Raw genomic sequence first — 12979 nt, forward strand, 5'->3', positions numbered from 1 at the left:
TGGGCTGGGGAGATGTGCGTTTGGTGGATCTGCAAGAATCTGCTTGATTTAATAACATTTGTTTGTGTGTACTATAGTCAGTCCCTCCAGGATTCCGCGATCGCATAATTCAATGCAGAAATCGCAAAATGTATCACAGAATTTCAGAAAAGCTGCCGCAAAATCAAGCATTTCTGGCCACAGATATCACAAAAACATTTTGCGAAATCCTGGAGGGACTTTATGGTGCGAGAAGCTCAGAGGGACAACCAAGCGTGGAAGCAAACAGGCCTATTTGATTAAACTGGCCATAGGCCAGACCTGCTGCACTGTTGGCACACCTTTACATAGAGAAAGTGAGAAAATTAGAGAGAGAGAAACCGAAGTGACAAGGAGAGGGAGGAAAGTAAGAAAGAAAAAAGGTTAACCAGCCAGCTGACTACACACAGAGATTGGGAGAGAAAAACAGAGAGAAAGTGAAAAGGAGTGAGGTTCCAAGGAGAAAGGACAAAGAGGAAAGATGGAGCGAATTGGAACCAGTTGACTGGGGTCTAGTCAACAGACATCAGCTTTGTCCAGCGGTTGCCAAGAGCAGTTGTTATCCTCATAATGAGCTGGTTAAACACATAGTTACTGCAGATATAGGCTCTGCGTCTTCACAGCCAATCCAACACCCAGTGCTGCCTTGGCCCAAGGGGAGTCGAGTACCCGCAAACCTGGAGTGAAATCTAAACCCTCTCCACAAAAGGTCTTTATATTTTACAACATATACGCCTAGACATTGCCTCTACCTAAAGATTCCACATGTACTACTGTATACATTCAGAAGCCTCATTTTGTAAGGTAGAGGGGTTGGACGTCTTGTCAATGATTTCATAATTCTATAGGTTCTGAGTTTTCTACAGCCAAGCCTCTGATTCTTAGTGTAGAATCATAGTGGAGAGAAAAGGCTACAGTGCCTTCAGAAAGTATTCATACTACAGCCTGAATTCAAAATGGATTAAAACAAAAACATTCACCCTTCTACACACAATAACCCATAATGACAAAGTGAAAACATGTTTTATAGATTTTTGCAAATGAAATATAAAATGTCATGTACATGTATTCACACTCCTGAATTATTACTTTGTATAAGCATATTTGGCAGTGATTACAGCTGAGTCTTCCTGGGTAAGTCTCAGTTTCACACACACCTGGAATATACAACATTTTTCCCATTATTCTTTTCCAAATTCTTCAAGCTCTGTTAAAATTGGTTGTTGATCATTGCTAGACAACCATTTTTCAGGTGTTGCAATAGATTTTGAAGTAGATTTAAGTTTAAACTAACTCGGACCCTCAGGAACATTCTCCATCTAAGCAACTCCAGTGTCGATTTGGCCATGTGTTTTAGGTTATTGTCCTGCTAAAAGGTGAAACCATCTCCCAGTGTCTGGTGGAAAGCATACGGAACCAGTTTTTCCTACAGAATTTCCCCCGTGCTTAGCTTTGCCTGAAAATCTCCAGTCCTTAATGATTACAAGCATACCCATTACATGATGCAGCCAGCCAGTCACCACCGAGTTGGGCATCTCCGGCGCGGTCCACGCTTGGATTGCGTCCTACCTGACAGGTCGCTCCTACCAGGTGGCGTGGCGAGAATCTGTCTCCTCACCACGCGCTCTCACCACTGGTGTCCCCCAGGGCTCTGTTCTAGGCCCTCTCCTATTCTCGCTATACACCAACTCACTTGGCTCTGTCATAACCTCACATGGTCTCTCCTATCATTGCTATGCAGACGACACACAACTAATCTTATCCTTTCCCCCTTCTGATGACCAGGTGGCGAATCGCATCTCTGCATGTCTGGCAGACATATCAGTGTGGATGACGGATCACCACCTCAAGCTGAACCTCGGCAAGATGGAGCTGCTCTTCCTCCCGGGGAAGGAATGCCCGTTCCATGATCTCGCCATCACGGTTGACAACTCCATTGTGTCCTCCTCCCAGAGCGCTAAGAAACTTGGCGTGATCCTGGACAACACCCTGTCGTTCTCAACCAACATCAAGGCGGTGGCCCGTTCCTGTAGGTTCATGCTCTACAACATCCGCAGAGTACGACCCTGCCTCACACAGGAAGCGGCGCAGGTCCTAATCCAGGCACTTGTCATCTCCCGTCTGGATTACTGCAACTCGCTGTTGGCTGGGCTCCCTGCCTGTGCCATTAAACCCCTTCAACTCATCCAGAACGCCGCAGCCCGTCTGGTGTTCAACCTTCCCAAGTTCTCTCACGTCACCCCGCTCCTCCGTTCTCTCCACTGGCTTCCAGTTGAAGCTCGCATCCGCTACAAGACCATGGTGCTTGCCTACGGAGCTGTGAGGGGAACGGCACCTCAGTACCTCCAGGCTCTGATCAGGCCCTACACACAAACAAGGGCACTGCGTTCATCCACCTCTGGCCTGCTCGCCTCCCTACCACTGAGGAAGTACAGCTCCCGCTCAGCCCAGTCAAAACTGTTCGCTACTCTGACCCCCCAATGGTGGAACAAACTCCCTCACGACGCCAGGACAGCGGAGTCAATCACCACCTTCCGGAGACACCTGAAACCCCACCTCTTTAAGGAATACCTAGGATAGGATAAGTATTCCCTCTCACCCCCCCCTCTTTAAGATTTAGATGCACTATTGTAAAGTGACTGTTCCACTGGATGTCATAAGGTGAATGCACCAATTTGTAAGTCGCTCTGGATAAGAGCGTCTGCTAAATGACTTAAATGTAAATGTAAATGTAAAAATATGGTGTGGAACTCAGTACTGTGTTGTATTTGCCCCAAAGATAACACTTTGTATTCAGGGACAAAAAGTGAATTGCTTTCCCACATTTCTTGCAGTACTACTTTAGTGCCTTATTGCAAACAGGATGCATGTTTTGGAATATTTGTATTATGTACCGGCTTCATTTTAACTCAGTCAATTAGGTTAGTATTGTGGAGTAAATACAATGTTGACCATAGCTGTGGTTAGAAGTTTGGAGAGGGGAAGAAAGAAATGACAGCTATATTGGTCCACTAATACAGGACTAGGGTTGCCATCCGTTAGATAAAATACGGAACACTTCCATATTTCACTGAAATAAACTTTTTGTTTTCGATTTGACCATATTAATGACCAAAGGCTAGTATTTCTGTGTGTTTATTATATATATTTATATGATTTGATATTTGAAAGAGCAGTCTGAGCGGTGGGAGGCAGCAGCAGGCTCGTAAGCATTCATTCAAACTTTACTCATTTACATTTACATTTAAGTCATTTAGCAGACGCTCTTATCCAGAGCGACTTACAAATTGGTGCATTCACCTTATGACATCCAGTGGAACAGTCACTTTACAATAGTGCATTTAAAACTTAAGGGGGGGGGTGAGAGGGATTACTTATCCTATCCTAGGTATTCCTTAAAGAGGTGGGGAATACCTAGGATAGGATAAGTAATCCCTCTCACCCCCCTTAAGTTTTAGATGCACTATTGTAAAGTGACTGTTCCACTGGATGTCATACTCCTTTTGCCAGCAATGCTTGAAACACAGCGCTGTTTATGACAAGCCTATCAACTCCCGAGATTAGGCTGGCAATACTACACTGCCTATAAGAACATCCAATAGTCAAAAGGTATATGAAATACAAAAAGGTATAAGAGAAATAGACGACGAGTCATAATTCTTATAATAACTACAACCTAAAACTTCTTAACTGGGAATATTGAACCACCAGCTTTCATATGCTCTGAGCAAGGAACTTAAACGTTAGCTTCTTTACATGGCACATATTGCACTTTTACTTTCTTCTCCAACACTGTGTTTTTGCATTATTTAAACCAAATTGAGCATGTTTCATTATTTATTTGAGACTAAATTGATTTTTTTGATGTAGTACATTAAGTTCAAATAAAAATGTTCATTCCGTATGGTTGTAATTGTCATTATTACAAATATATAAATGATAATAATAAAAAATATATATATATTAAAAAATTAAAAATAGGCCGTTTAATCGGTAGCGGCTTTTTTTGGTCCTCCAATAATCGGTTTCGGCGTTAAAATCATAATCGGTCGACCTCTAGGAAGGACACCGGTATCTTTGTAGTGACGGTGTATTGACAGACCATACAAAGTGTAATAAATAACTTCACCATGCTCAAAGGGATATTCAATGTCTGATTTTATTTTTACGCATCTACCAATAGGTGCCCTTCTTTGCGAGGCATTGGAAAACCTCCCTGGTCTTTGTGGTTGAATCTGTATTTGAAATTCACTGCTCGACTGAGGGACCTTACAGATAATTTTATGTGTGGGGTACAGAGATGAGCTAATCATTCATCTAACATGTTAAACATTATTATTTCAAATAGTGAGCCCATGCAACTTATTACGTGACTTGTTAAGAACATTTTTACTCCTGAATTTATTTAGGTCATAACAAAAAGGTTGAATACTTATTGACTCAAGACATTTCAGCTTTTCATTTTTTATTAATTTGTAAAAATTGCACTTTGACCTTGTGGTATTGTTTGTAGGCCAGTGACAGAAAAAAGTGGATTTAATCCATTTAAATTTAGGCTGTAACATCAAAATGTGGAAAAAATCAAGGGGTGTGAATACCTTCTGAAGACAGTAGAATATGGAATGCAAAGCTTTCGTAGAGAGATTTGAGATGAGAAAAGTTCTAAATTCTGAGATGACGTTTAAATTGTGTTGTTCTACCAGACAAATTATATCGAAAGAGTAAAGACTCTACCAAAAACAGGGCCCCACAAGGTTAAAATTATATGCAGAAATTCTTGGAATCTGGCCTGAAAATCCACTCATCAGGACCACACAAACATAGGCTACTCTCTCCTCCCTTCCGTCTCTCACGCCATTTGCATAAACGTGATGCTGTATGATACAGTATCAGAGCTTCAACCCTTATTAGCCTATAGGCTACTATCCACTGGCATACAACCATCTGCCCAATGACATTAATTAGTGGAAAAGCTACTTAATTCACTAGTGCCATGGAAATTGCATCAGTAGTCTATACCACACAGATGCTTGGCTGATGGCAAAACACAGACATTTCCATTAAATATTAAAGGAGATTACACTGCGATGGCCTATCTCTATCCGCTAGAGTGTGCGGAGGTAGCAAGGCTGCAACCCAAAGAGGATTTGACTAAAAAGAGGACTCTTCCGCTTCTCAAATGGTGCACAGATGTGCAGCTGCAACAGCAGGTTGGCAATGGACACACTGTTCATTCCCAAGGTCTGAGGCGTTTTGTACTAGCGGATTAGCCTAGCGCAACCCTCCACTTAAAAAAATGGGCATGCTAGACTAGGCTAGGCTTACGGCCACGCTAAAAATCACCTTTCTGACCGCGCCCAGATGTGCAGCAGGCTGGCATGGGACACTCTGTTCCTTCCCTGATGGCCCGGTGGTGCTGTGTCCTAATCTAGTGGATTAGTGCATCCCCCTGTCTGTTGTGGCTCAGTTGGTAAGAGGGTGGCATTAGCAATCCAAAGGATGTGGATTCAATTCCTGCAGGGATCACAAACACATAGGCTAGACCCACTAACAATGTATGTACTGTACTCTAAGTTGCTTTTGGTGTTGTCTGCTAAATATTGAGCCACGCTACTCTAATTCATCTGGACACTATTGGAGTCTGAGGGAGAGGGAGGAGTGGGGGGTTGGTTGCTTCAAATCAGAACACAGAGCCTCTCTTCACCTGAAACAACAAACAGTGTTAGTTTCTCGCCTTCTTTGGGAACACAATTTCCCACAAAGGGCAAAACTTTAAAAACCCATGTAGTCCGTGGGGGAAATAGCAGTTGTTTGTTTCAAGGAGTCCTCTAAACTGGAACAACAAGTCTCGACATCCCTCTCTCCTCCCATTGGGAACACTATCTCAAATCAAATGTTATTGGACGCATACACATATTTAACAAATGTTCTTGCGGGTGTAGCGAAATGCTTGTGAAGTGCTCATGGGCTCCATGAACTGGCGCGGCGTGCTAATAGCAACAATAACATAAACTACACTTCCTGTTATTGCGGAGAAGGCACGCACGAGTCGGGAGTGTATGCTGAAGGGAGACTATGGACCACTACTGTGTTTCTGTAGCTATTGTTTTATTTCCTTCCAAAGCCCTTCCTCTAGAGAAATATTACACGGGTGAAAGCTGGACGGTATTCGTGTCCAGATTACTGAAGCATACTAGTTAGCTGCTGCAGTAGCAGCCCATGGACACTTTCTTCCGAGAGACTGACATCATCAGCCTAGTTAAAGAGGAAGTTGCGTTTCCCATTGCTGGGCTCGGTGTTTTTCAGCAATTCTCAGTCCTTATCAGTCACTTTCACAGGAGTCCTGAGCAATTATTTCCTGACTCCCCCTCAAAAAAACTAATTTTGAAAAATTACAAATCATTCAAGGTAGCGGTCTTATCTTTTTGAAATAATGTTCAGTGTTTCCTCTATTTCTTAGGAGGGGTGCCAAGGCAAACTAATCGGAGTGATATTGTATAACAGCATGCTACATAGGCCTAATCGGCCCACAATACATTTCACCTTTATTTAACCAGGTAGGCGAGTTGAGAACAAGTTATCATTTACAATTGCGACCTTGCCAAGATAAAGCAAAGCAGTTCGACACATACAACAACACAGAGTTAGACATGGAGTAAAACAATACAGTCAATAACACAGTAGAAAAATAAGTCTATATACAATGTGAGCAAGTGAGGTGAGATAAGGGAGGTAAAGGCAAAAAGAGGCCATGGTGGTGAAGTAAATACAATATAGCAAGTAAAACACTGGAATGGTTGATTTGCAGTGGAAGAATGTGCAAAGTAGAGAGAAATAATGGGGTGCAATGGAGCAAAATAAATAAATACAGTAGGGAAAGAGGTAGTTGATTGGGCTAAATTATATATGGGCTATGCACAGGTGCAGTAATCTGTGAGCTGCTCTGACAGCTGGTGCTTAAAGCTAGTGAGGGAGATAAGTGTTTCCAGTTTCAGAGATTTTTGTAGTTCGTTCCAGTCATTGGCAGCAGAGAACTGGAAGGAGAGGCGGCCAAAGGAAGAATTGGTTTTGGGGGTGACCAGAGAGATATACCTGCTGGAGCCCCTGCTAGAGGTGGGTGCTGCTATGGTGCCCAGCGAGCTGAGATAAGGGGGGACTTTACCTAGCAGGGTCTTGTAGATGACCTGGAGCCAGTGGGTTTGGCGACGAGTATGAAGCGAGGGCCAGCCAACGAGAGCGTACAGGTCGCAATGGTGGGTAGTATATGGGGCTTTGGTGACAAAACGGATGGCACTGTGATAGACTACATCCAATTTATTGAGTAGGGTATTGGAGGCTATTTTGTAAATGACGTCGCCGAAGTCGAGGATTGGTAGGATGGTCAGTTTTACAAGGGTGTGTTTGGCAGCATGAGTGAAGGATGCTTTGTTGCGAAATAGGAACCCAATTCTAGATTTAACTTTGGATTGGAGATGTTTGATGTGAGCCTGGAAGGAGAGTTTACAGTCTAACCAGACAGCTCTAAGTCAGAGCTGTCCAGAGTAGTGATGTTGGACAGGCGTGCAGGTAGCGATAGGTTGAAGAGCATGCATTTAGTTTTACTTGTATTTAAGAGCAATTGGAGGCCACGGAAGGAGTGTTGTATGGCATTGAAGCTCGTTTGGAGGTTTGTTAACACAGTGTCCAAAGAAGGGCCAGAAGTATACAGATTGGGGTCATCTGCGTAGAGGTGGATCAGAGACTCACCAGCAGCAAGAGCGACATCATTGATGTATACAAAGAAGAGAAGTAGTTGGTGAACCAGGTGAGGCAATCATTTGAGAAACCAAGGCTGTCGAGTCTGCCGATGACGATGTGGTGATTGACAGAGTCAAAAGCCTTGGCCAGGTCAATGAATACGGCTGCACAGTATTGTTTCTTATCGATGGCGGTTAAGATATCATTTAGGACCTTGAGCGTGGCTGAGGTGCACCAGCTCTAAAACCAGATTGCATATGGTGGGATTCGAAATGGTTGGTAATCTGTTTGTTGACTTGGCTTTCGAAGACCTTAGAAAGGCAGGGTAGGATAGATAGGTCTGTAGCAGCGGGGTCAAGAGGGTCCCCCCCTTTGAAGAGGGGGATGACCGCAGCTGCTTTCCAATCTTTGGGAATCTCAGACGACACAAAAGAGAGGTTGAACAGGTTAGTAATAGGGGATGCAACAATTTCGCAGCTCTTTCAGAACATCACGTGACTGGATTTGGGAGAAGGAGAAATGGGGAAGGCTTGGGCGAGTTTCTGTGGGGGGTGCAGTGCTGTTGACCTGGGCAGGGGTAGCCAGGTGGAAAGCATGGCCAGCCGTGCTGAAATTCTCAATTATAGTGGATTTATCGGTGGTGAAAGTGTTTCCTATCCTCAGTGGAGTGGGCAGCTGGGAGGAGGTGTTCTTACTCTCCATGGACTTTACAGTGTCTCAGAACTTTTTTGAGTTTGTGTTGCAGGAAGCAAATTTCTGCTTGAAAAAGCTAGCCTTGGCTTTTCTAACTGCCTGTGTATATTGGTTTCTAGCTTCCCTGAAAAGTTGCATATCACGGGGGCTGTTCGATGCTAATGCAGATTGCCATAGGATGTTTTTGTGTTGGTTAAGGGCAGTCAGGTCTGGAGAGAATCAAGGGCTATATCTGTTCCTGGTTCTAAATTTCTAGAATGGGGCATGCTTATTTAAGATGATTGAGGAAGGCATTTAAAAAAATTACCAGGCATCCTCTACTGACGGGATGAGATCAATATCCTTTCAGGATACCCCGGCCAGGTTGATTAGAAAGGCCTGCTCGCTGAAGTGTTTCAGGGAGCGTTTGACAGTGATGAGGAAACTACCACTGAGGAAGTACAGTTCCCGCTCAGCCCAGTCAACTGTTCGCTGCTCTGGCTCCCCAATGGTGGAACAAACTCCCTCACGACGCCAGGATAGCGGAGTCAATCACCACCTTCCGGAGACACCTGAAACCCCACCTCTTTAAGGAATACCTAGGATAGGATAAAGTAATCATTCTCACCCCCCTTCCCCCCTTAAAATATTTAGATGCACTATTGTAAAGTGGCTGTTCCACTGGATGTCATAAGGTGAATGCACCAATTTGTAAGTCGCTCTGGATAAGAGCGTCTGCTAAATGACTTAAATGTAAATGTATGAGTGGAGGTCGTTTGACCGCTGACCCATTACGGATGCAGGCAATGATCGCCGAGATCTTGGTTGAAGAAAGCAGAGGTGTATTTAGAGGGAAAGTTGGTTAGGATGATATCTATGAGGGTGCCCGTATTAATAGCTTTGGGGTGGTACCTGGTAGGTTCATTGATAATTTGTTTGAGATTGAGGGCATCATGCTTAGATTGTAGGATGGCTGGGGTGTTAAGCATGTTCCAGTTTAGGTCACCTAGCAGCACAAGCTCTGAAAATAGATGGGGGGCAATCAGTTCACATATGGTGTCCAGAGCATAGCTGGGGGCAGTCTATAGCAGGCGGCAACAGTGAGAGACTTGTTTTTAGAGAGGTGGATTTTTAAAAGTAGAAGTTAAAATTGTTTGGGTACAGACCTGGATAGTAGGACAGATCTCTGCAGTTGAATGCAACACCGCCCCCTGTGGCAGTTCTATCTTGTCTGAAAATGTTGTAGTTAGGGATGAACATTTCAGAATTTTTGGAGGTCTTCCTAAGCCAGGATTCAGACACGGCTAGAACATCCGGGTTGTCAGAGAGTGCTAAAGCATTGAATAAAACAAGCAGGAGGCTTCTAATGTTAACATGCATGAAACCAAGGCTATTACTCTTACAGAAGAGAGCGCCTGGGGAATAGGAGTGGAGCTAGGCACTGCAGGGCCTGGATTCACCTCTACATCACCAGAGGAACAGAGGAGGAGTAGGATAAGGGAACGGCTAAAAGCTATGAGAATTGGTCGTCTAGAACAGAGAGTAAAAGGAGGTTTCTGGGGGCGATAAAATAGCTTCAAGATGTAATGTACAGACAAAGGAATGGTAGGATGTGAATACAGTGAAGGTAAACCTAGGTATTGAGTGATGAGAGATATTGTCTCTAGAAATATCATTGAAACCAGGTGATGTCATCGCATGTGTGGGTGGTGGAACTGAAAGGTTGGATAAGGTATAATGAGCAGGGCTAGAGGCTCTACAGTGAAATAAGCCAATAAACACTAACCAGAACAGCAATGGACAAGGCATATTGACATTAAGGAGAGGCATGCTTAGTCGAGTGATCAAAAGGGTCCAGTGAGTAGTGAGGTTGGTTGGGGTCACGGCGACTCAGACAGCTAGCATAGGATGGAGGTCTGTTTTTAGCCACCCCGTGCGTTTCTGTCGGTAGATTAGTGGGGTTCCCTGTGGTAGAGGGGATCAATCCAATTGGCAAAATAGATATAGTTATAGTGACCCAAGACAAATTGTCCGATAGACTTATTCAGATAGCAGCCGTTAAGACAGCTAACGATTAGCGGGCCGCAGATGGGCATTCAGGTAACGTCGCGATGGAGGGGCCAGTTGGATAACTCCCTCGGGCAGATAACGTCGGTAGTCCAGTCATGAAGGCCCGGTGGGGCCTACATGGGCACAGCACAGGAAGTTGGTGGCACCTTATTTGGGGAGGATGGGCTCGTGGTAATGGCTGGAGCAGAATGGTATCAAATACAAACACATGGTTTTTCATTTCAAAAAGCGATTTAATGCAACGTAGGCCTACTTTAACTAAACTCCTCTCAAATTGCCCCAAGTCAAAGCGGGATAGAACCATTTTAATACTTTAAGAAAATAGACATCATGATGCTGTTAATACATTCCTTTGAGCCTAATGGCAACATTGCTAGAGGTGGAAAACATTTTCCTTCAATCCTGTCAATGCCTTGAGTGGGTGGTTGAGGCACAGCAAAGAAAGAGACTGTATTTTTTCTAGAAGGAATGAGTTTAAAAAGGTAATTGACAGACCGTCAGAGGAAGTAGCGCTTTAGTTCTCTCCTTCCAGAGACTGTAAGAGGGTGTTTCAGAAGACTGACAGTTTCCAAACAGAGAAGAAAAGTGGACAGGGAGAGATAGAGACATGCAACATTCCTCAAAGCAAAATGCCAAATAAAATCCCTTAAAGAATGAAAAGCCATGTTTGCCAACTTTCAAGTCTGTTGAAAGACAAACTGCAAGCCTTGTCATACCAAACAGAGTCTGATGACAACACAGCACTATTTATAAACACACCCACAACGACATATCAAATTACACTGGCCCTGCAAAAACACCTAAACACACGTACATTCTCATGCAGTGCACGCCCACAGCTATGCTGCATGAAGGTGTGGCACAAAGTAGGGACACTCAAATAGGTGCAGTCAAGGAGTTAGCTGAGAGCAGAGCAGGGACAGACAGCTTGCATGGCTTTGTGATCTCACTAGGGCATCAATAACACCAGTCTCTCAGCTCCATGGCAGAATATTTAGAGTTGCAGGGAATTGCTTTAAACCTGCAACAATCTCTCAGCTCGATGGAGAAATCTGTATAATTGCAGGAAATTGTCTTAAAAATGCTAACATTTCTCTACGCCACCCAGACCACCATCTCAGCCGCTTTTTGATTCAGAAAATTCCCAGAGTGTCTGCCAATTTGTAATTTCCCCGTGGAGAGAGAATATATCAAACTGCCTCTTCAAATGCACCAGCTTTAGGAGGGGACATATCAGTCAGTGTAAATGTACCACTCACATCAATAAAGAAAAGGGCAGACAGACAATAGGCTAGAGAATACGTGGCATAGTGAACCACCTCTTCTACGAGGCTACATAATTCTGACAACTGAGTCAGGCCGACCTGTTGAAGAGATATCACATTTAAAAAATACAGGAGACAGACAGACAATTGGCCATTATGACACACAGTGAACCACTTGTATCTGCACATAAACGTGTGCATGGTTCAACCATTTTTCCTGCCAAATAACCCTCTGCCTTGATTCCTCAGCCTCTTATGTTGGTTCTCTACCCCTCTGCTAGTGCCCCAGATTAACAGAACCCGTCCAATCTGACTCTAAAGGCATCTGCATGCTTCCCATTTGACAGTTCGTAACGGTTTGTGCTTATATCATGATATTTAGTGAATTTGTTATTCGTTTGGTCTTCAGCAAAGTGTTTTTGTGGGGGGAAGGGGGGCTGTTCGTGCACACACACACAAACATTTTGAGGCAAGCCGAAGACGGTAGTGAAGTCTTGGCCCCTTCGTCGATGTTTGGTCAACAGTAGGGATTATTCAATCAAGTGTTTGTTGTCATTCAACAAGAGACAACTCGTTTTCATGTAATTTTTTTCACTTGAGAAATACTGCACCAAACATAAAATTGCATGACTGAGATCTCAGGAAAAACGTCAAAATTAATGACAGATCTCTTGCGTTACATTAATTCTGACTATTTTGAGGAAGTGTATACTGGCTACAGCGTCTCAAGATGGACAAAGTACTATTGCAGCTTATTTCACGTTTTTCAAGTGAAGGTCTTTTAAGAACAACATTAAATCGTTTCACCTAGCCGAACCGAAGGTTTAAGGCAGCTCATCCCAGCTTGGAAGCCCCTCAGGCAGCCCAATGTGGTTTTGCTGCCATTTCAGTCCAGCGCCCCTCCCCTCCTCCTCCACTGCTGTCCCCCAGGTGTAGTGTTCAAGCAGCTGCCACTCACGGACTATTTATAGCCCCCTGTCCAGTGCTTGCCCACCATTAACAAAGGCCAGCGCTAAGGACATTTGCCTCTTCTTCACTTTAATGGAGAAAGCTTATTTGAGGCAGCAAATAAAACCTGCATGCTTGGCTACAATAGCCAAACTCAAAATAGTTTATTGAATCACATTCAATTGAAGCACAGTTAAATGGGATTGAACAAAAAACAATGCTTTGATCGCATGTCTTCTGGAAATAGTTAGAGGTCTTAAAGTTGGCCA

General features: G+C 43.8%; 1 protein-coding gene across 9 annotated transcripts in view; it reads right to left on the reverse strand.

Annotated features, from left to right (window-relative positions):
* Nucleotides 1–12979, reverse strand: part of LOC124002529 (SEC14-like protein 1) — a 64094-nt gene that overhangs the window by 33208 nt on the left and 17907 nt on the right. The gene's annotated exons all lie outside the window — the stretch shown is intronic.

The sequence above is a fragment of the Oncorhynchus gorbuscha genome, linkage group LG18 (assembly GCF_021184085.1).
Source record: "Oncorhynchus gorbuscha isolate QuinsamMale2020 ecotype Even-year linkage group LG18, OgorEven_v1.0, whole genome shotgun sequence".
Lineage (NCBI taxonomy): Eukaryota > Metazoa > Chordata > Actinopteri > Salmoniformes > Salmonidae > Oncorhynchus > Oncorhynchus gorbuscha.